The sequence below is a fragment of the Amphibalanus amphitrite genome, unplaced genomic scaffold, assembly GCF_019059575.1.
Source record: "Amphibalanus amphitrite isolate SeventyFive unplaced genomic scaffold, NRLGWU_Aamphi_draft 001582F_arrow, whole genome shotgun sequence".
In the NCBI taxonomy this organism is placed as follows: domain Eukaryota; kingdom Metazoa; phylum Arthropoda; class Thecostraca; order Balanomorpha; family Balanidae; genus Amphibalanus; species Amphibalanus amphitrite.
This window is the reverse complement of record NW_024883075.1, coordinates 8,359-30,527: the sequence shown is the minus strand read 5'-3', so window position 1 is coordinate 30,527 and position 22,169 is coordinate 8,359. Positions and strand designations below refer to the sequence as shown.

The 22,169-nt window shown below is 46.7% G+C and overlaps 1 long non-coding RNA gene across 1 annotated transcript; it reads right to left on the bottom strand.

The window, feature by feature from the left end:
* Positions 1-13,683: 13,683 nt before the first annotated feature.
* On the bottom strand, positions 13,684-16,635 carry LOC122373976. Its single transcript, XR_006255134.1, has 3 exons — positions 16,376-16,635; positions 15,998-16,133; positions 13,684-14,386 (listed from the first exon to the last, which is right to left on the bottom strand). It is a non-coding gene; the product is annotated as an uncharacterized LOC122373976 (long non-coding RNA).
* Between the last annotated feature and the right edge of the window lie 5,534 nt (positions 16,636-22,169).

The following is a 22,169-nucleotide window of genomic DNA, read 5'->3' as shown; positions in this document are numbered from 1 at the left end:
TCCCCCATTGACTTATAATGGGGAGGTCGCGAAATTGACCTGACCTTAGGTCACCGATATCAAAATTCCGAGATATACAAATTGTAGCTACTAATGACCTAATAACATCCTGCGACTTTCAAAGGCCTCCGATATCTACTGTAGCTCTGGCACGGTGACAAAGTTGCAAAAAAGTGACTTGAGGTTGGGTCATTCAAAGTGACCTGGTGACCTGACCTTGAAAGGTAGGAGGTTCAAACTTGCACACCATGTGTAAAATTGATAAGGGAATAGTCATACCAAATTTCGCGGCGCTACGCGCCGCGGTTTTCCCGCTATTCGCGAAAAACCTCAGGGGGGGGCGGATATCCGCCCCCCCCCGTCGGTGCGCGGGTTAATGTTCTTAGCGTAAAGCGGAAGCCTGCCTTGTTAACGGCACAAAAAAATTGCGAAGCTCAGTTGGGCAACGGCTGGCTGATGACTGCATGTTTTTTATTTGCTGCTTTCAAAAAATATTTTGGTGTTAGAACATTGTAAATATCAAAGAAGGTAAATAATTTTTGCGTCCCTTGCTATAGTCGTGATACATTAGCATGCGTGTACTGTGTCCCAAACAGTTTGTTTCATGGTGTAGTTTTATGGCTAACAAATTGTACTGATTTAATGTTACTTCGGTACCTTGGGGTAAGATGCCCCCTGTCCTGATGGGGAAAGACGCCCCCCTAAATCCGTAGGCTGTCCTTCAAACAGCCCGTCAAATCATTTATTACATACTTGTGATGTAGACAAAAGCCGATCTGGGACTATTGAGAGTCCAGTACGGTCGGGTGCTCCCCATGCCGGTCTCTTGGCCCACATAGCGACTTTTTGGGCGGCATCTGACTCTGAGAGCCCTCACGACGGCCTCTGTGGGCCCAATTATTGGCTCCAGGGCCCCTAACGACATCCTTTGAGGGCTCCCACGTTGGCCCCACGGGCCGCACTGGCATCGGAGGTCCCCACGATGGACTCGAGGGCCCTCAAGCATCATGAAGACCTATAAGAGCCCCACAGTGGTCTCCGAACGCCACCACGGAGGCTTGTTTGGCCGCGCTGGACTATGATGGCCCTAACGATGACCTCTGAAGCCCCTTACGACTACTATTGAGGGCCCTTATGGTGACGTTTGGTGTCTACTGCAGGCTCGAAGGGACTACTGATTCGTTCAGGCGATTCACGTGCCCATTTATGTCACTTATAGTGCAGGGGGCATCTTTCCCAACGTCAGGGGGCGTCTTTCCCACCCTGTGGGGTAAGATGCCCCCTTTCACTTCTTCGGGAAAATGCTTAATAGCAAAAAAAAGTAATAATATTTCAGGCACGAAAGTGTGATATTTTTGGCGAAAAATGATGTCGGCTTCCGTTGAAACTCCAAGTTTTTGCTTTCCCATCGTCATTTTCGAATAATATATGACATAGTAAAACCCTGGGCATCTTTCCCCACTCTCCCCTATTACTGTCATACGGCGTAGTTATTGCGCTCTCCATATGTGATTGTTTCTGTCACTTGGACTGATGCAGTCTCCACATATTGGTTACTTTTATATGGTGTATTGTATTCTCCATGTATTATTGTTGGTACTGTCATATGGCCTATTGCAGTCTTCGAGTGATGTTACTGTCATATGGCCTATTGCAGTCTCCACATTTTGATGTTATTGTCATATGACCTGTTGAAGTCTCCATACGAGTTTATTGGTGCTTCTGTCATATAGCCTGGTGGTGCTGTCTCCATTTATTGGTGTTCATATTGTCATATGGCCTGATGCAGTCCCCACGTATTCGTGTTATTGTCATATAGCCTGGTGCAGTCTCCAAAGATTGGTGTCGCTGTCATCGCCACATATTGGTGCTACTGTCATATAGCCTGGTGCAGTCTCCATATATTGGTGTTACTGTCATATGACCTATTGCAGTCTCAAAAGATTGGTGTTGCTGTCATCTCCACATATTGGTGCTACTGTCATTTAGCCTGGTGCAGTCTCCATATATTGGTGTTGTTGTCATATGTCCTGATGCAGTTTCCATGCCTTGGTGTTATTGTCATATGGCCTATTGCAGTCGCCAGTCTCCACATATTGGTGTTATTGTCATATGGTCTATTGCAGTCCCCACATGACACATACGAGTATTGGTGTTACTGTCATATGACCTATTGCAGTCCCCATTTATTGGTGCTACTGTCATATAGCCTGTTGCAGTCCCCAGTCCCACATATTGGTGTTACTGTCATATGGCCTATTGCAGTCTCGAAAGATTGGTGTTGCTGTCATCTCCACATATTGGTGCTACTGTCATATAGCCTGGTGCAGTCTCCATATATTGGTGTTATTGTCATATGTCCTGATGCAGTTTCCATGCCTTGGTGTTATTGTCATATGGCCTATTGCAGTCTCCACATATTGGTGTTACTGTCATAAGGTCTATTGCAGTCTCCACATATTGGTGTTACTGTCATATGGCCTATTGCAGTCCCCACATACGAGTATTGGTGTTACTGTCATATGAACTATTGCAGTCCCCATATATTGGTGCTACTTTCATATAGCCTGTTGCAGTCCCCACATATTGGTGTTACTGTCATATGGCCTATTGCAGTCTCCAAAGATTGGTGTTGCTGTCATCTCCACATATTGGTGCTACTGTCATATAGCCTGGTGCAGTCTCCATATATTGGTGTTATTGTCATATGTCCTGATGCAGTCTCCATATATTGGTGTTATTGTTATATGTCCTGATGCAGTTTCCATGCATTGGTGCTACTGCCATATGGCATGATGCAGTCTCCATATATTGGTGGTACTCCGGTACTGCCATATGGCATGATGAAATCTTCTTATATTGGTGTATTTTCTCATGGCCTGATGCAGTCTTAAAGGGACAGTATCACCATTTTGATGAAATTTGACATTGCATAGGCCCCACCTTTCTGGTCCGGGAACTGAAGACCGATCCTCGAAGCTCCACACCGTTATCCCGCTATCGCCGCTCAAAGTACGAAAGGTGTACTACACTTTGAATCGTGCTTCACTATCTTCACTGTTTAAATGTTTGCGCCGTTTTGAATTGACCGCCAGTAATAAAACTTTTACCCTGGTCATTTCATCAAATTTTATAAAGCCAAAACGTTTTTCGCACTTATTCATCACCGTTAAATTCATTAAATAGTCGTAGGCAATTTCCGCTGTTTCCTTCGCATTCTAGCGGCTCAACAAAGGAATTCCTTCAGCTTGAAGGAATTCCTTCAGCTTGTCACGTGATATCTTCTGGGCAATACCTAATGCTGCCTTTCCCTAACGACAACTCAATCAGAAGAGCGGCCGCGTAAGCGTAGCGTCAATAATGTATTATCTGCGCCAGTTCTGTAGTAATTTCGCAGGCTTCCAAAGTGGCGGCCATGCTTGTAGTGGTGGTTCGCTCATGAAAAAGACTCGCTCATGAAAAAATATTTTTCACCGAGTTCGGTTCTCAAACTATGTTTTTCTGATTCAGAAAAAAATAAGAAATGCTAGTAAAAAAAAATCAGCTCCATACATTGATTTTATTTTCGATGATACTGTCCCTTTAACTCACTACGTTCACGATCGGTTTCGTAAACTGCAGATGTAGTGCAATATCGTCAGAAATAGTAGAAACTCGTAACCACACACTGCGCCAACTTTTTATTGAACTAGAAATATTCTGAATATGATAAAGTCTTCTATTTATTATTCAATTTGACACAATGACATTTCGCACTTTGCAGCGATCAAGCTACATTATTCATAAAGTCAACATTTTAACCCTAGAACGCCTAGGGTTGTATCAACCCCCCTGAGGTTTTTTCGAAGTGTACGCTAAACGGCTTGTCGTAGCGGGCTGAAATTTTCAATACCCTCTGGGGCAACCTTTGCGCATCTTTTGCCGAAAAAAATTGATCGAGTCATGCAGGGGTGTCGTTTTCCGAAAACGATTGGTAGGGCCCAAAGACGGCGGCCGGCCATATATGACGGGGGTTACAAGGTAGGGTACCCCCAAATCTGTTTTTCTCATCGGATTTCGGCCACTTATTTTTCGCCCTGGTCATTGACAAGACAAACCAAAATATAAAAAAAAAATATTTTGAAGTCTAGGTCCACACCGAGCCCCATGCACAAAACGTGCAGTTATATAGGCAATAGTGTCGGAGGAATGCACACCATTCTGAAAGAGGCCCACGCCGACTTAAAAGGACGGCTGTGCTGAAAGGGGCCAGGAACAGCTTTGAGGGCCCAAGCCGACTAAAAAAGACGGCTGCGGGGCCAGGAACAGCTTTGAAGACCTACGCCAATTTAAGGGTTCGACAACCAACGAGGTCTCGAAACACCATGATAGTTAGAAAGACCTGCTTGCCAAAATAAAAGGATGACAGTACGAGGGGCGTTCAGAAGGTTACGGGCCCGGCCATGAAGGAGCAGATAGATACAGCATCGACTCATCAGACCAAAAAGTTCATTTATTCAAATAACCACCGTTAAGACAAACACATTTCGCGCAGCGCTTCGCGAGAGCCCTCAAGGTCTCCATAACCAAGTAGTTTTTTTTAACCATCCTGCACGTCCAAGATGGTTGATTTCGTCTCCCTGCTGTCAGCGAAGTTGCCAATGCTAAGTTCCTTATGTTGGGGAAGAGGTGGTAACCAGATTGTGCAAGGTTCGGAGAAAAAAGTGGACGCGACAACAACTCGAAGCCACAGCTCACCGCTTCACTGATCGCCACCCCGCCCATGTATGCAGGTGCGTGGTCGTGGATCAGGTGCACACTTATTGTCAGCTTCCCTATAGCCTCTCCTCGATGTTTATCGAATGGACGCACATCATCAATTGTGCGCCCCTGTTTTAGAAAGTTGACGAGCAGAGTAGAGGTGGCAAAAGATGAAAATTTTGGGAACCAGGCTCGAACCAGACCCGGCTGGACATTTCTGGAACCAGTCGGACCCGGTCTTAGTTGGAATCGGAACCAGTTGGACCCGTTTCCCAAAAGTCAATTAATACAAACTACTTGTAGGTATCATTAGTTGCATCATGTAAAACAGCCTATTTCCCACTGGAAATACTCATGAGCTACTGTGTGCAAAGAAACATTCACTTCATTCACTTCATATTTTGCAATAATGTGTAGTGTAGTGTGCAAGATGTATAGATTATGGTAGGACCCGTCTGGACCCGTCAGAAAATTTCCAGGAACCGGTCTGGACCCAAATGGGTCCAGACTGGTTCTTTGGACCGGGTCCTCGGGTCCACATTTTGCCACCTCTAGAGCAGAGCCCCGTCAGCATCCCAAAATGCAACCACTATCACCTTGCCGACTAAATTCACCTTGTTGCACTCATTTGGTGGCTGTTACTCGGTGTGCTCCCACTTGCGCACCTCGGTCACGCCCTTAGGGTCAACGTGTGACACCCACAGTTCCTTTACGGTAACAAGATGTTCATTGTGACATCTTCTAGATCGTCGATAAAGGGACCAGAAATTTCGCGCTGAGCCTCCTTTCGAGCTTGCCTTTTCTCTGCAGAGTCAGCAAAGGGGGATATATCTTGCAGAGATCTTAAACATACTAAGACGCTGATGAATTGCTTTGAGGAATCCGATGCTTCTGCACTGTGTGCTTCCAGACAAGAAACATTTGCCATTTTTCAACAAAAAGTGCCCATTTTTCATATTTCTTGAGTTAAAGATAACATGATAGATTCATGTTTCTATGCTTGAGTCAATGCTGTTGATGGCATTGGCTGGCCACTGCGGGGTCACCTTCAATGATCTGTTGATCAAAATTGGGTAGGATACCCACTATTTGACGCTGCTGTAAGAAAGTGAAACCTCGACATGTGTTGTCAGTTGTCGCAAACTTTTCGTGAATAACGCTCGATGCCTTTTCTGCAGTACCTACTATGAACCGAATCACTGCTCTCTTCTGGGTGTCGCCCATCCTATCCGAAATAGCAAACTATGCTATGATTAATTAGCAGCACGAATCAATCATAGAGCAGACTTAACCCTCGCATGTGTGCGGCGTTTGCCAGCTTCTAATGTGTAGGGGGGGGGGGGGGGTCGGTTGGACCCCCCCTTGCCGTTTGGCCCCTGATCGAGCTAGAGCTTCGCGGAAAAAAACGAGCGTGTTGCCCCTGACGAGAGGAAGCCGATGATACCCAATTTTAAGGTCCTAGGTCATTGGTTGACCTTCCAGGTCAGGTCAATGACCCAAAGTCGGGAAAATCGGGACCTATTAGAAAGTCGTAAAGTGTGGCTGCTAAGGGTTTTCGGGGTGCTGATCACGAATATCGTGTTAGTTTTGATCACAGATGATGTCTTTAAGCATTTAGACCAGGTCGGGTCAGGTCAGGTCAGGTCAACCAGTAGGGGTTGTGACGGGTATTCGTAGTACGTGTCAACCGCCTGACAGATTCGTAACATGTTACGAGGGCAACAAAACTACTTCATAAATGTTCAAATGGTTGCTAAATTCGAATTCAGCTCCAAAAACTAGCCTAGAAACATGTAAAGCTCGAAAAAGTGAACCGAGGTCACCAAAGGTCAATGACCTGACCTGACCTTCAGGTGACTTTGACACCCACCCTAATGCATGGGAGCAACATCAAATCACATGTTTGAACGTTTGAAACCACGAAAAGCTTGCAAACGCGCGGCTGATGCGAGCCGACATACGCGGAATCGCGATTCCGGCCAAACATGGTCTCGGAAAAGAGGTCACAGGTCAAAGGTAATTTGGGTCAGGGTCATGAAATTTTCAGGGTAGGTGTAAAATTGATCAATGCGAGGGTACTGAAAGTTTCGTCGCGATCAGCCGCTTTTTACGCGAGTTATTCGCGAAAAACCATGGGGGGTCCATCCGACCCCCCTACACATGCGAGGGTTAATGGATACGTAAGTGGACATCCCAATAACACATCATTTAACACACCGCCTTGCAGGCCGAAATTCCAACTCCTTCATTGCTCGGCCCGACATTTTTTGAACGCCTCCCGTAGATTATGAGCTTGAGTTTTCAGGATCTGATGCGGAAATGACCTGGCGTTGGGCCCTCGGGAATCAGGCTGCACCACCCACTCAAATCAATATACCTATGGCCTATTCTGGAGCATCGCGGCACCTTCCGAAGTCGGGGTAGGGCCTCCAGCGGCTGGTGTGGAGACGGATCGGGGTCTATTAGGGGCGGTCGCGTGTGTGCGGCACTCAGAGGTAGTTGTGGACCTCTATAACCAATTGCTTTTTCGAGCCTCTAAGAATCCACCGAGGACCGGAGTTCAAGGCACGACACCTCATTGTCAGCTACATGCACCTACTGTGGCTAGACTAGAACCTTATATATCTACACATGTACTTATTTGCTTGTCTGTTTATTTTGATTTTTTATCAACTGATAAGTGACAAAAGATTGGTAGGGCTCAACGAACATTGGTAGGGCCCAACTAAACATTGGTAGGGCTCGGGCCCTACCAGGCCTATACAAAACGACGCCCCTGGAGTCATGTCAGGTCACGGAGTTATGACGTCATAAGAGGTACAGCCTCCGGCCGGATTTTCACAAACTGAGTGCCAACGCCCGAGGTTTCCTGCCGGTGGTACGGACATCGGTTGATGGATCGTGATGAAACTTCCCATGCATGTTGGGGCAAGTATTGGCTATCATTTGGTATAAGAAATTTGACCGGGTCAGGTCAGGTCACGGAGCTATGACGTCACAAGAGGAACAGCGTCCGGTACTATTTTTGAAAAGCGCCCGAACCACTATTTTGCTAATTCTTGTCACCTCAATGGGAATATGCAGCAATATTAGCTTCTATAGGGAGCAAATGGACCTCCCAAATCCAAAAATACAATCAGATTTCAAAAATTTAAATTTTGATTTTTCGCATTTCTGCCGCCGACTGTGACCTTGCCGACTTCCGGCGCTCCCAACGCGCCATTTTTAGAGCTAGGGAAACGAAATACATACCAAACGATAGAGAATTGATCAAGGAACACGATAGTGAAGGTTTCAAGTCGATATCTCCCACCGTTTTGCCGCAATCACCGCCGAAAGTTGAAAAAAGTCTTTTTCCGAAAATTTGACCTTTGACCGGTCAAAAGTAGGTCAAATGTTGACCTAGGATCAAAAAATATACCACCAATCGCGAGATCTCGTTGAGAGCAATCCGTTGGTTTTTTCCGCTAAGCTCTACGACCTTCCGTTTCGAAACGCCAGGGGGGGGGGGTCGTAACAACCCCCCCCTGGTCGTTCGTGTTATGAGAAATGGCCTGGTCGTGCGAGGGTTAACAAGTTGTAAAAGAGAATGGATTGATGACATTTCGACCTTGGCATTCGGTTACCAAACCAGATAAAGATCCAATTTTACGGCGCCCTTTCAGAACGTCTAATTCAAGAACTAATTTTAGAGAGCTGTCCATGGGCCATGCCACGCAAAGCTTGGAGCTACACGCTACGGCTTTGTACCGCAGCCTTGCAGCCTGCATCTTACCTAGCACGGTAACCGGCGAGGTAGCGGAAGTGTTTGTCTTAGAGCGGCAGGGAGGGCGCAAAGTCATGCTGATGAGAGGTTAGAGTATGAAAATTCCAATGTCGTGCCAGCGGCACTCCCTAAGGGGTGAGATGAAAAGGCAGAAGGATTAAAGCTTAACGGACTTAGCAATTTAATTCATTTGCGTGACCATGGTATGCATTGCAGTCAGGATTCGTGCTGACCTTGGTCGCAAATGATAATATTCCAGTCAGTTGTTATGTTCTCAGCATGATGCCCTTGAAAACGGCTAGTTACTTTTCTCTTCTCTTTAGTATATCCATGGCACGAATGTACTTTCAAGGAAAACGCCAGTGAGTAAAAAGGACCTCCTCTACGCCTCAATCGTACCTATATCCGCGTCCTCCACAGGTATTGGCCAGGTTTCTGATATCCGTTCATCCGGGTATTGCGTCATCAGCTGAGAAAAGTGATAATTTAGGGTAAACCCGGCTCGTCAGCCTTGATTACAAGCTGTGCGTAGTTACTTTCGGTGATCTCCGCGGTATGTAGATTTCAGCTCATGGAGATGGGATTCCCAGACGCTACTCTCCGTACTGTCCATGATGTGATGGCTCGGGCCAGGGGCAGAGGGTAAGAGACTGGGGCTCAGAGGGGAGAGACTTGGGCTCAGCGGTGCGCAACTGCACCTGCAATCAAGGTCTCCAAATGCGTAAATGTAAAATGCTATAGAAAGCCCATGATGCTGGAACGTGTCGTGTAGGGCAATAATCGGCACACCGACTCCGAATGGTTTGGTGCCCTTCCAGATCGTTCTATCCCTCGGTTCTCCAAAAATATAATAAAATATGTTTTCTGATAGTCACTTTCTTTGAACTTTCTTTAGAGTCAATCTCTGTCAATATTTCTCCATTTACTTCTATGTAAATTTTACTGACAGTTTGCTTCTACATGCAGGACACAGATGAACGATGACATCGCAAAATTCTCACCATCATCACTAAAACCTCAAGGCATTCATTCTCTATGAATCATAAGTCGTCACTAGCCTAATGTGCCATCACCTCATCTCATGAAAATTGAGCCACTTCCTCGCCGATGCGCCATGACTGATCACGGACGAGTTCACCGTTACCGATTTAATTAATAATTTCCTAGAAGACAGTCATTGAAAGCCCGACGTTTGTGGTGATTGGCGCCTGACAGGGCTTCTCCCAACATCATTAGCATAGAGGATTCCGCGTGGGACAGTCCTTGGCCAACACATCTCTGTCTCATAGGTCAAGGTCAGGGCAGGACGACTACGACCCATCTAACCGCTAACCCTCCCTCGCGGACATATGATAAGCGCACGAGATCGAACCCGTCTACCTATTGCGCCATGGGCGCCATGGGCGGCAGTACCGGTTTTGGTTGTGCGCGTGGGCTCAACAAGACACCCGCCCTGTGACTGTGACCGACAGGGTTCCGTACGGAGATGCTGGCCTTGACCGGAGCTGGCAGCGATACCGAGTTACTGACTCAGAGGCAGTGCTGGGCGGCGGGTGGCGCTGACTGACCCGGAATATAAAGAAACTGAGCTAGCACGGAGGAAACGGCTGTCAGTCTGGAGAGGGAGGTCCATGACGATTGAGAGCAATCTAGGATGAATGAATAGACGCGTTTACATAGGATTTGTTGCAAGCTTATATCTCCGTCCGTGATGTTGCAAAAGATGCCAATGGTGCTGAACAATTAACAAAATGATCCCCTCTAAATATTTGAAGACCACTGCATCGAAATTATCGCAAAATTAACGAGCTAGAGCCTCGTCAAATATGCTATGTAAACCGGGTTAATGAGAGCTGATTACAAATGGGGATAGTTGAGGACAACTAAGAACTCGTAGCATATGAAGGTAGAAAAGAACTGGATAATTGACAGGACAACAAATGATAAGAAGGTAGAAAAGAACAAATGAATGAACTTCAAAGGACGACCAAGGGCAAGTAAGAATGAGTTAGGAGGGACGACAACTAAAACATTTGATAGAAAACTGAGGACATGGAGGGAAGGCAGAAGATAACTAAGAGGAAAACATATGACGATGGAGGATGATTGATTATAACCACTTTGGACGAATTGAACATGGAAGTGAGTACAACTGAGGGAAACGGGCAGCTAGTTGTCATTGAGGACACCTAAAGCCGACTGCATTTGAGGACAACTGGGAGGGCAAACCTTACCGTCAGTACCGAGGTGAATCATGATGAACAAGGTCAACTGAATTCAATCAAGGGCGACTGTTGTAACTCAGCCGAGGGGCGCGACTGGTCGGATATTCATGAGTCGAACTTCTTCTCATGCTGAAGCGCTCTTCACGTTGTTTTATATAGATGTACTGCTCTGCACTTCAGTGGTTATCGACATTGTCAGCCGCACTGTTTCCTTATGCGCTAACCAAGTCAGAAAATGAGACCATTGACGAATGATTTTAGGCATATTGAGTAATGATCAGATTGAATAGAAGGATGACTTAATGACATACCTATACTCGTATTCTGACGTCAATGATGCAAAGTCATCATGCTTATACTCATGTCGTTATTTTACTAGTTAAATAGATCGATTAGTCAATTTTATTGCCTAATTAGTCAGGCTCTGATTAGTAACGAGCGCCGAGGGGTGTGATCCACCAAAACAAATGACTCTATTTTTGTATTATGCAGGTGTGTGACGGTCTCATCTATTGCAGCTTCCGCGTCCTTCTCTCAAAGTTCCTTCAACCTGAACCCCGTACCTCTTTGTATGCACAGCACATGCATTCTTCATGCAGTAGGTACGCCACACAAACCAGCTCTGTCGACTCTGCACAGATGATGCTATCCCATGTTTGTGCAGAAGATATTCAGTACTGGTCACCCATGCACTTCCGACCCCTCCCCCTCCCTTGCCGCCCCCTCCCCAAGCCGGTCCCGACTCAAGGTCTGGGGGCGGCGCGTCGCAGGGGGGTCTCGTGGTAGGGGCGCCGGACTGACCCACACAGGCTCAGTAGTTGTTCAGCACACAGTAGACCCGCATTGGGCGCCAGTCGAAGGTCGGGATACCGGGTCGATACTCGGCGGCTCGGCAGCCCGAGAGGCGAGGTGGCGCATCAGTGTTTCAGGACTTGGAGCCTTCAACATGCAGGTAAGAAGCACAGCTGCTGAGCGAAGCCCTGACGCTGAAAGGTCTTAAAATAAGGTGTGATGCCGCTGCTATTGGGTTTGCCGGCTTACTGGCCACAAATGGATGGTGGGCTCAACTACTGGCCATAAAACTATAGGTTGCTTGGCTCGATGTTATTTTGTTTTTCATAGAGCTGTTCCGTGGTTTTTCGTAGCTAGTCTATAGTTCAGCTTTGCGGTCGAGCTGTGCTTTCCGCTAAGTCCAAACGTAAGTTCGGCTTAACCCGAACCCTGCTGGGGGGGGGATGTTTGAACACACCACTGTGGTTTTTCGCGAATATCTCAAAAACGGCGGGCGCTCAATCAATTCTACACATGTGAAAATTTCAGACCAAGGTCATTCAAGGCCAGGTCACCAGGTCACTTGAAAAGACCTAACCTCATAAAAAGTTTCAATGTCTGCCATAGCTACACCGAGTGACCTCATTCGACCAACTTTGTGACCTGGGGGTGCTGACCTGACCTTGACCTGAGGTCAACACCCTAAGTTGACCTGACCCAAACAAAAAGTATATCATTCGACGCGCCTGAGCGAGGCGAACACGATGCTGCCAAAATCGCGGCTCTGCGGCCGTTTTTTGTGAAGTTATTCACCAAAAACTGAACCGTACCTTGGGGCACTTGACCTGACCTCAGAGGTCACCAGTTGACCTAGGACCTTAACCCGCGCCCGGCTGGGGGTCCTGGATTTCCACGCCCTGCTGGGGGGGTGTTTGAACACCCCCCTCTAACTCCGCTCCTGGGCCACGTAGCGATACGCGGAAGGCGGCGTTCGAAAGAGCGTCAAAAATAATGACGAAATCATTTCAGTCAATTTTTTGGTCAGGTCAAAGGTCAGGTCACCTGAGGCCATTGAAGGCAAAATTTCGCCGATTTCCAGGTCGAATGTCGACAGTTTCCAAGAAGCCAACGCATAACTCGGGAACCAATAGAGCTACAGCGCCGCGGAAAAGCGCATTCGATAGCCCTATTAACGCCCTTTCTGAGTAATTCCCTCAGATTTGACCTAACGTCAACGGGTTTGCCTGCAGGGGGCAAAAACTGCAAAAATAACCGATTTTTTTTCGGAAACAGTTTTTGTGCAATAACTTTTGACCCAAGCCTTGTACGAGCTTACTTTTACCGGCATCGTGTTCCTCTCGTCAAGACGCATCGAATGAACTATAACTTGACCTTGAAAGGTCAACTTGAAAATTTGACCTCAAGTCAAGGTCATGACCTGACCGGAAAGGGTCATGTTGCATATCAGTCGATCCGTATCGTCGAGCTGAACACATCTAAGGCGTTTTCATCGCTCTAGCATGCCTCTATCAAAAGTTATTTGCGAAAAACTGTTAGATAGGTAGGTACCATTCGTGACTTAAGATGACCTCAGGGCATAAACAGTGGTCACGGACACCATTTTCATGTTCAGTGTGTCTAAACCACTAATAACTCGGTGTTTGGGAGTGTTTATACCCAGCCAGCAAATCGGAGCTTTCCCCGTACGGGGAAGGCCTATGGCGAGCTTGGGGCAGGCTCGGGGAAACCCCAACCGTTCTCTTGGGGAAAACGGAGCGTTCGCTTGGGATTTGAGACACTTTGTACGGGGAACTTTGTGCGGGATTCGTACGGGGAAACGGTATAACTGCCCAAGCGTTCCCCAAACGTCCCCCAGGCTACCCCCGCGCCGACTATGGTTAAAACCCGTTGTTAAGGTCGGTTCCCCGTACGGGGTTATCGAACATTTTCCCCAAGAAGATCCTGTGCGAGCCCCGCACAATCCCCCACCCGGCTATACGGGTTTATACTTACTGGAGACCTTCCCCGATCGGGGAAACCGTGATTTTCCCCTAACGTTCCCAGACCTTTTCCCCGCGCGAGCCCCGGCCGTTCCCCGACTTGGCAATGGCCCTACTGCCTTGTCTGCTTTTTTCCCCGTACGGAGAAGCCAGTAAAAACTGCACTGGGAAACAAATTGGGTCCCATTAAAATTGACAATGACTATTTATTTTGTCTGTAAACATACAAATATTTGTATAAACATACTTGTTTACATACAAACAAAATTGTCCACTTGTTTCCCCGCAATAGGGAAACGATAAAACCACACAGGAAAATAATTAGAACCAATCCATTTGGCCATGCCTGTTTATTTCCAGACTTTCAGGACGCTTCAACGACTAGATCAATACACAACAGTCGGCCAAGCATGGTATGTGTCTCTACCACCACAGCCTATACTATTTTTATGTGGAGTCCTTCATTTGATGAAAGGTTAACATGCTTGATAATTGATATACTCGTTACAAATCAAGACAAACACTAAAAAAGTTATTATTCACTTAAAATACATTGTGAACGCTTAGCAGGCGGCAAACATTACAGCAGCAGCGCAGCAGTGACAAACAACAGGTGACGAACACGAGCACTGGTAACCGGTCTAACCCCAGTTCTAACACGTCGAACCCCAGTTGATCCTCTGCAGTAGGAGCCTGTTCAGCAGATTGAGAACGACGGCCGCTGTAGTCTCCCTACAGCTGGTCCGGCCTTCCGTTCAGTAGTGCCCTGGATCCACAACTCGAGTCTTCCTTCTGGCTGTTTCAGACACATCTCAGCGGTCAGCTGCCGCTGAGAGCCACCTTGCTATGATCCATGTCCCAGCGCATCCCCAGGAATTCTGCGGCTGTGGACAAAAACAAAAATATGTGCATTTGTAGGTATATCAATCAGGTTTTACAGCTAGCTACTATAATGAAATGTCCTTTTATGGAAACTTCAGCTTACGCTGAAACATGTTGAATGCCATTTTATGATATTACACTTATTTATAACTTTTTCCCACGAGAAGTGCTTAAAAGATGAATGTGATATACTTTGAATAGTTAATTAAAACAGGAAATAAAAATTTAATAATTAAATTTGTACTTCTAAACATTTCTCATTCCAGGAAAGTCACTTGGTAATAAATGTTTTACGTCTATATTACGCCTTACGAAGTTCCTCGCGAAAGCACTTGACAGATAAATGAACGCCGTTTGACAATTAAAATCGGTTGCTAGTTTATCAAGATAACAATGAAGTCCCTTTCACAAACAGAGCTGTCTAGTAGAGCTGCTGAAACAGGCTCTTTCCGAAGACAAAAAAAAAAAAAAAAATAGAATGCGAAAGCCTTTTCAAATACATGTATTTATTACAATCGCGTCAATCGTTCGCACACCCCTGTAAGCGATCGTGATTTCATGTATTTAATTAACCCGGCAGTTGCTGGGGTATTTCGCCACCCACCGTTTGCTGGGGGGGGGGGGGCGTTAAACGCCCCCAGCCGATAACTCGAGAACCAATAGGCGCAGCGGAACGCACGAGGCGGCAAACGAAAGAGCGCGACGAGACGCTTCAGATGAGTACTTTAAAGTTGAATTTTGAGGTCACAGGTCGGGTCAAGGTCAGGTCAAACACCTGAAATCGGGCTTTCAGTAGCATGGACTTCAGGACTTCGCAATGGGCGCCTCTCGTCATAAACTCTGTCCAAACGGTGCACAATTCATCATATAAGGCCTACAAGAGTGTCAGCTCCATATAGGGGTCAGTCAAGCATAGGTCAGGGTCAAGGTCAGGTCAACCGGGTAGGCACATATCCCCGAAAATCAAAACTGATATTCGCAGCCTGTGACACATGTTTTATAGGTAATTTGGGGCGTAGAACACGATGGTTACATTCATTTTATCATATGTGTACGTGTTTGGCTCAAAAAGTTCAATTTAAGAAATGCATGTATCATGGTCGTGAAGAAGTCACGAAAAATTGCCAGGATTCAGTTCAAGATTATGGAAAATGCGGAACGATAATCAATAATCGAAGGTAGCCATTTGATTGATCATGGTATTGGCAGTCTAATGACGTTTACGGCATTTCTGTATGTCTATTCTGTGATTTTATATGATTTTTTGAACATATGCCGTTTTTGGTCGAAAACTCAGAAATCATGACGTCACTAAAACCTCGATATCTCAAAAATTTTCCGACCGATTTTTTTGAAACTTTGTCACAATAAACTTCAATCAATTCCCTACAGGTACCCAAAATTTGGCGCGCCTGCGGCGCGCCGTTTTTATGCTATGGCCCGGCGAAAAAAGTGGGGGCGTTTAACGCCCCCCCCCCAGCAACTCGCGGGTTAATGGGCTCTCGCTTGAGATTTTCTGGCTGTAGAAAGAGTGTGTCTCAGCCTTTAGACTTGGGTGAAGGACAGGTTGTTCAACAGCTCTAAGCTAACCCCCACCCCCATAAACTGCTTACCAGCTTCGCCTGGAAGTCGCTCTTCGGTTGCTCATGCGAGCAATTACGCATTAACGCCACGCCGGGTTCATACTGCTGTTGTGGGTTCTGCCAAGTCCCGTCGGAAGCCTTCCGGTCGTAACCGGCAGACGTCCCTCTAGAACAGAAGCAGATAAAGCATTAGGCTGATGACATTATATTGTCCGGGCAATTCAAGGATAATCTCAGACGGAGGTTGATGACCTCAGTCATTTTTACGTCATATTCTGCATACCCTAGACAGTGATCAAGATATTGTGTGTATCGGAAGCTTTGTCTTTTACAATAAATTTGAGTTAGTATCATCGTCATTTTATATCTATCATGGATTCGTTACAATTAAGTGCTTTAGTTCATTACCAACACAACATATCTTCCTCGTCGAGCTGCGTCCTCCGTTGGTGCCGAGTCCAGCTTCTCACGCACTGACCCCAGCGGTAGATCACGACTTTGGGCACAGGTCAGTCAAGCGGTCACCACATCTCGCCGTTCACCGTCTTCGTTCACAGCTCTGTAGTGTCGCCGCACTCTACAGTGCCAACCATTGTCTGACCTGGAGCGGTACCTAGCCCACGGCTTGCTCACACAACCGCGCGGCGCAGTGACTCTGGACAGACTTCCCCCGTTCGTCCCGTCTGACGCGTCGGCACGGCCCCATTCACGATGACAGATGGCGACAGGAGACGCCCCTCAACCAGATGTGCGGACGGAACCGACGGCGGCCGGCCGTTGCTACCCCTCCCTCCCCTCCCCTCGCTGCGTTGAGGCGACACTTCTAAGTCGTAAGCAGTGTGTTGTTGAAATTTTGATGCTTTTGTAATTTCAATGCGATGAGTGATGACAGAAGAAAGAAAACGTAATGTTTATGCCACAGCAGTGCGAGAAGAAACATAGATCCTGAAAGTTGTCAAAGTTGTTTTTACCTCGTGAAATAAGGGCACCAACGTTCGTTCAAAGTAATGGCGTATGCGTGTCCTCATCCACACGGCTTAGCAGGCCTCGTAAACCAAGACGGCTTTTCCTCTCTTTTAGGTCGAAAATTACATAGATCCAATGTCTACAATCAAATGCCTGCGAATAACCGTTTTCATGATAGGTAACTGGTACACAATTGGTAGACATTTGGTCCAGATACGGTGCCGATTTGATAAAATTATCAGACATTATTTTCGATCAAAAGACTGAAATAAATAGGTATATGATATGAAGATATGAAAAAGAGATTTGGTGCAAATTTGGTCACTGTTTGATGCATTCGCCAGATCACCTGTCATGAAAACGATTATAAAAAATCGTTATATCGTTATATTTTTTATTTATTATATCTCCCTTCAATCGATGCATAAGCCTATAGCTCTAGAACTGCTCCTAAGACTGCTTTTAACATTCCCAAGATTCAATTTTTCTTTATTGAATACTTGTTATATTACATGCTGGAAGTCGATCTCAAGACGTCCTACTGGCGGTTGGGATTCGTCTGGGGATTAAGTGTAAAATCCCGAGCGGGGAATTTCAACAGTTCCCCTACTTTTCCCCAATCAAACTGTTCTTGAAAATGGGTCGGGGATAACGCACCCTTCCCCGCACGGGGAATCTGATCTTTTACCCGACCGAACCCCAGCAGTGGAGTTTGATTGGGGAATGCTGCTCTTTCCCCGTACGGGGATCGGTGTGATTTCCCCATGTCTTTTGAACATATTACCGATACAGTCGGGGAAGGGATGGGGAACACGGACCGTTCCCCGATCCGATAGGGGAATTGTACGTTCTCCCCAAGCTTTCCCCAACACTGTCCCCGCACTTTCCCCAACCGAATTGCTGGCTGGGTAATGTCTTTCGTCAAAAAGAGGCGCATTTCAATTTTCTCCCATTGACTTATAATGGGGAGGTCGCAAAATTAACCTGACCTTAGGTCATCGATATCAAAATTCTGAGATACACATTTTGTACATGCTATTGCTCTTAGCAATCGCTGAAAGTTTCAAAGCGATCGGTCACTCGGTGTAGCTATCAGACATTGAAACTTTTTATGAGGTGAGGTCACTTCAAGTGACCTGGTGACCTGACCTTGAATGACCTTTGTCTGAAATTTTCACGACATGTGTAGAATTGATGTATGATAAGGTGTACCAAACACGGCTTCGCGAAAAACCACAAGGGGGGGGGGGTGTTCAAACACCCCCCCCCCCCCCAGGAGGGCGCGGGTTAAAATCGGGTACCAATCTCTGCGTCTCGTAACGGCGCATATGCTCGTTTTCCGCGACGCGCTAGCTCCACCAGGGGCGAAACGGCGAGGGGGGGTCGTACCCTCCGCCCCCCCTCGACCGGCGCGTATGTAGAAAACCAATAGGTCCGGCGAGGGTTAAAAACTCGCATTGGGTGGATAGGGTTTCCCAGGTATTGGCTCCAAAACAACGTACTCGGCTCCCGAATACGTCAAAGTGATCCACTTCGTTCCTAGTTAAGCTCCGGAGTGACTCATAAGGAGCGAAAAAGCGACAAAAAGCATGAATTTCCCTATGGCGGCGGGCTGCCGGGTTGCCAGACTGCGCACCGGCTATTTCCACTTTTGACACACCATGAAATGGCTCACCGTTAATGAACTGCTATACCATTAGGCCACCGCACAATTGTGCATGGTGACTCATTTGGCACCTGAATCCACGAACCTTTTCAAGAGCTCGATGTCGTGGTGGCTCGTGCATTATCAAAAAGGGCGTTATAATGATTTGAAATTTAAATTGTGAGTTAGACCTGTATGGTCGGCATATCACAATAGACGTGAAAAAATGTGTGCTCACTAGGCACTTAATGATAGATAAATGCTATCGATGAGACAACTTTATAGATGTTGCGTCAATGCCGGATGCAGAACAAAACCAAATCCTACCGTACGAATTATCTGGCTGATCACTGTGCACCCATAAGCGCAATTTTCCGATTCGACTGCCATCCCGTGTGCTACGCTTGGTTGATTTCGCGTGGTAACCCAATGCACGAGAGTACCGTGATTGCATTAACGTCGCACTCTGCTGATTGTTGTGCCTAAAACGAGCGCAGCATGCGTGACGTTTCTATTAAATACTTAATGAGTTTAGCTGGAGGAGTTATTGTGCCTGTCTACTACCGTGACCTGTCGTGATCTTTGAGCTTTGAGTAAGTAGCAACGGTTCGGCTCGGATGATACCTAACTTTTCTCTCCCTCCCCGCCTTCTTTCCCTCTCTCCCCTCTCCCTCTCTCTCTCCCCTCTCTCTCCTCTCTCTCTCTCTCTCTCTCTCTCTCTCTCTCTTTCTCCATGGGCCATGGGGATAGGGGAGGGAGGGGACACACTTCATGGATATCCTCTCCCTCTCCCTCCTTTCCCCTTTTCCTCTTCTCAATCAGACATACCGTGCCTACCAATTTTTTGTGGGGGTGTGCCTTTCTAATCAATCGTCAGTGTAGCTTCTGTGTCTGACACGTGACACCTGTTTAACCAGTCTGTATGACTGTCGAACTCGAGTTCGACAGCGTCTGACCTGCCTGTAGGTATCTAACGACAGGGTCTGAACTCTGATCAGTCTGACCCAGGCACGTATCCAGGATTTCGCTCAGGGAGGGGTGACAGCCGAGAAGGGCCCGGAGGTCAGCTCAAAGGGGCCCCACGGCGACTGCTTATCCTGGTGTGAAAAAAAATCGAGAATGTCGAAAGAACGGTAATTTTACGATAAAATTCGGCATATTGTAAATGAAAATGCATTGTCTTGCGTTAGTCGACCTTGATAAAATGTTTTCAGTTAATTTTAGTTGAAGATCGTTTTTGCAATTCATTTCCGTTGAAATTCGTTAACCCGCGCCGTGCTGGGGGAGCCTTTTCACGCCCCCCCCCCGTCAGGTTTTTAGTAAATATGTCAAAATTTCTATACCTGTTTATCCTTTTTCCGCACATGCTGTGAAAATTTCAGACCTAGGTCGTTTAAGGTTAGGTCATCAAGTGACCTTACCTCAGAAAAAAAATCAAAAGCTTGCTAAAGCTTCACCGACTGAACGATCACTTTGAAACTTCGATGGATTGATAAGAGTAACAATATGTAAAAATTGCTTCTCTCGATTTTTTATATTTGTGGCCTAAAGTCGGGTCAGTTTTGCGACCTCTCCATTATAAATCAATGGGAGAAAATTGAAATGCGCCTCTTTTGGACGACTGTCGTTCTAAACCGTCAAAAACATCGGTTCTTAGGTAAATATGAGTTATGACACAATGACTCGGAAATTTGCACCTGTGATCCCTCTGTGTGCCCCTGAGGTCATGACCTCAGGACCTCAGGTCCTCTCATGACCTCAGGTCATGAAAGGTCACCAGCAGTTTTTTTCACTATAACTTTTAATAGAGACATGCCTAGAGCGATGAAAACACGTCAGATGTGTTCAGCTCGACGACACGGGTCGACTGATATGCAACCTGACCCTTTCCGGTTTGGTCATGACCTTGACCTGAGGTCAACTTTTCAAAATGACCTTTCAAAGTCAACGTATAGTTCATTCGACGCGTCTCGACGAGAGGAACGCGATGCTGGGCTGGCAGAAGTACTCGTAATGTGAAAAAGAAGAAGAAAAATGAAAAGTTTTGAAGAAAAAGTTAATTCCGAAAAAAGTTTGTGAAAACAGCTATTTTTAGAGTTTTTGCCCTCTGCAGGCTATAGGTACCGTTGACCTGAGGTCAAGTCTGAGAACACAACTCAAAAAGTATTTATAAGGGCTATCGAATGCGCTTTTCCGCGGCGCTGTAGCTCTATTGGTTCCCGAGTTAGTCCTCAGGTGTTTCGAAAATTGTTGAAATAGACAAAATTTGGCTCACGGGCCAAACGTCCCGGTCCGGGGAGATCCATGGGGGATACCTCCCGGCTCCCCGGCTGGGGAGATCTGGTTTGCATATTTCACCCATTCACCCATTGTGTTGCATTGTTCACGCTAACACATTGCTCATTCTTGTCAGTTCAACTATAAAATCAGTTCAGTGGGCAGTACAAAGAAAAAAAAAACATTTGAATTGGAAATGATATGTTCTGTAGTGACTGTACTGTACAGAATGCTTATAGTACTACGAACTATAGAGCTCATTTTGTTTGGAGAACTGTTCACAGGAGCAGCCCCACGAGGTCAGTCGAAAGGCAGGGTATATTGAGTGAAGGGTAGGACGAACTTTGGTAGGAATTTCTAGTATAACTACTAGAAAACTACTATATGTGGTCGGGACTAGCAAAAACTTAGTTCAAACTAGAATATGGTAGCGCTTATGGTTAGCAGTCGTGACGCGCACGTGACATTCATTTATAAAATTTCTTAAATAACAGGTTTTAGGGGCCGATTAGAGGGCAGATTCATTCAATAGCTATTAATAATTGAGTATGGAAACATTCAAAAATCTACATCATTCATTTCTACCCGAAATCACGCGGCGCTCCCAGGATTCGAACTCACGACCACCGGATCCGTAGCCCGATACGCTACCGACTGCGCTACCGAGGACCGCGCGCCGACGATCGTAGAGCCGGATCGAGGGCGCTGGTGTGCAGAGAAATCTTTACCCTGTACGCCGTAGAAGATCGGCTGGGTTTCGTGAAAAATGGTAGAGGAATTGTCGAAAGAAAATTCATCGATCTATTATTTGAGACTAAGAACCATTGATTCCTTCAAAGGTTGACCGAGATATCGCTCGCCGAAAACAGGCCATTTAACATGTAAACCCTATGGGCTGGTAGGAAATGTACGCCGTGGAGCAGCAGTGCTACCAACTAACTTCGGCGGGGGCCGGTCGAAAGGGGCCCATTATCGGCTGTTGCCTGTTCCTCGCGGACCCGATGACCTGGGCAAGGCCTTCTCAGCGGGCCCTTCCGTTTCTGGGGCCCGGCCAGGACAAGCTGTTTCTGAGACCGGGCCCAGAAGCGCATTCTGAGCCCGTTTTCTTGATACATTGTCGAGCCCAAGGTCCCATCACTTAAGCTCAAAAGCCTGGTCCAATGCCTTCTGAGCGGGCCCTTCCGCTTTTGGAGACCTCCCGGGCCCCAGGTTGTCATTGTCTTGGCCCGGTTCGCTTTTGGGGCCCGGCCAGGGACCCGTATGGGCACCAGCAAGGCCTCATGGGGCCATTTTTTTAACCCGAAAGCCTGGACA